The sequence below is a fragment of the Eriocheir sinensis genome, chromosome 10, assembly GCF_024679095.1.
Source record: "Eriocheir sinensis breed Jianghai 21 chromosome 10, ASM2467909v1, whole genome shotgun sequence".
NCBI lineage: Eukaryota > Metazoa > Arthropoda > Malacostraca > Decapoda > Varunidae > Eriocheir > Eriocheir sinensis.
In genome coordinates, this window is record NC_066518.1 from 17,865,424 (window position 1) to 17,867,923 (window position 2,500).

Here is a 2,500-nt window from a genome sequence, read left to right on the forward strand (position 1 = left end):
AAGACAACCTAGGGGACGACAAGACACCTGGGGCACTGCAACACACCCTGGGGCACCCCAAGACAAAAGTATGCTATGTTAAGAGTCTTGTCTCTTAAGCTCTTTTCTTATATATAATTGCAAGACGCTGTATCCTCTTATTACATATAATTCATTTTCAAAAGCTTCATTAATTTTAGTCTTTTTCCATTTGGCTAATTAGTACTGTTCCGAGGCCCTATTGATGGAAAATAAATCATTTACCAGATTTACTGACGCTCACAGCTTTATAAAATATTTGGTTATAATTTGCCTCGTTGCTCATCCCCTATTTAGGTGGCACGGGAGCGCTAGGCAAAGCGAGCATCACATTCGAAAGCAATAATACTATGAAAGCAAATATTATACCTTGACTCTGCTGCTAGTGTCACGCTTCCAAGGTACTGAACATAAGTGCCATAAGAGCAGATCAAATACACAGTAAGTACGCAGTTAGAAGAGTATGAGGAGACCTTTAAAAAAAACTCAATCCCTGAAGCCGCCTAAGTATAGTGCTGCGTTAAGATACTGCATTATGTGTTGACTGAATATACGTGTCATGGCAGCACAAAACAGAGGAAAGGGACACATAATCAGAAGTAATGGGACGAGGAAGCATGTATATGGTCGCTACTCCCTGTGGACGGGTTAATGTTGGTGTTACGTAAGATGCTGGTGTCACGCTTTTTTTTAAGTACGTGTCCCGTGGCAGCATAAAGCATACCAAGATCATACCACCGCCATAAATCCTAAGAGGAGGATCCAGTTTTCAAGGATAGTCTCCACCTTTTCTATAGGCAGGTGAATATTGATGTTGCGGAAGACGGTCGCGTTAGGCTTAAAGTAAACTGAGGTTACGTTTTATGGGAGTACAAGAAGAGCAAAACTATAGAACTATCTCAGTACTAGTAAGTGTTGGGAAGGGATTAGCACAGTCCCCGTTCCTCTGCGTCTCTGCTTGCGGGTGAGAGTGGTGGTGGCACCCTCCCAATGACGGAGATGCCGTGTAATCACAGTTATGTTTTTGTCACCAGTTCCTGAGCTAGTAGACTGATGGCTGGCGGCCTTACGTACGGGGGTGGTACACGATCTCCTGGTGATGGACACGCCGTCTTATCCTAGCGCTGCTTCACCAGTAAGTAACTATCGGGCCGCCTGTCACCTAACGCGACAGAAGGCAGGCTTCTCATAGGGAGGCGGAACTGATCAGCCAACGACGTGGTGTTCCCGAGGGGCGAGATGTGTAAGGGAGAGGTAATCTGAAAGTTTCAAGGGGCAACAAGTAGATGGGAAAGTTATATGGCTTCCAGATGAAGATGTGGAGCAGGTTTGTAGGAGAGCGAAGCAAGAAAAGTGTAGGGAAATAAAATGGATAGGAAAGAGGTAGTAAATGTAGAGAAGAGAAGGCGTATAGGAAGAGGAAGGACGATGATAATAAGGAGAGAGACTCAAGGCGGAAGGGGAATGAAGGGAACGAGAAATTGTCATGTGTGTGTGTGTGTGTGTGTGTGTGTGTGTGTGTGTGTGTGTGTGTGTGTGTGTGTGTGTTTGAGTGTGAGTGTGAGTGTGAGTGTGTGTGTGTGTGTGTGCTGGCACGCGCTGGCTGGCTGTCGATATATCTACACACTTGGGACGCTACAATGGAGACAAAATTCTAAGAAGGCGAGGCGGACGTGATGGAGAGTCAGATATGTCCCTCTAGTGATCTTAAGTGTGTAGCCCCGACCCCAGAGAGTACGAGTGAGAGAGAGAGAGAGAGAGAGAGAGAGAGAGAGAGAGAGAGAGAGAGAGAGAGAGAGAGAGAGAGAGAGAGAGAGAGAGAGAGAGAGAGAGAGAGAGAGAGAGAGAGAGAGAGAGAGAGAGAGAGAGAGATCTAATTAAGGTATAAATATAAATACAAAGACGAGATTTCAGTACCTAATAACTTCGAAAGTCAGGAACATTTAGTACAGAATTATAAAAATCGTTACCAGCGCCACCACCCCTACCACCACCACCACCAACAACAACAACAACAACAGTAACAACAACAATAACAAAAGCAATAACAGGAACAATTACTCAAGTCAACATAACGCTCCATATCCTCCCCTCTTCTTTTTCTTCCTCCTCTTTTATATTTCCTTCATCCTCTTCCTCTTCCTTTTCCTCCTTCTTGCCTTTCTCCTCCTCCTCCTCTTCCTCTTCCTCTTCCTCTTCCTCCTCCTCCTCCTCTTCCTTCTCCTCCTCCTCTTCCTCTTCCTTTTCCTCCTCCTTGCCTTTCTCCTCCTCCTCCTCCTCCTCCTCCTCCTTGTCGTCGTCTTTCTCCTTATCCTTTTCCTTCCTTTCCCTTCACCTCAAACTTATTATCATCATCTTCACCACCACCACCACCACCACCAGTACCGAGTTACACCTGAGCGCCTCCCATAATATAGTCCCACCTTGGCTTTTACCGTAACCCCTCCCCCCGAGCCGGCGAGACGCGACCCTACCCATTAGA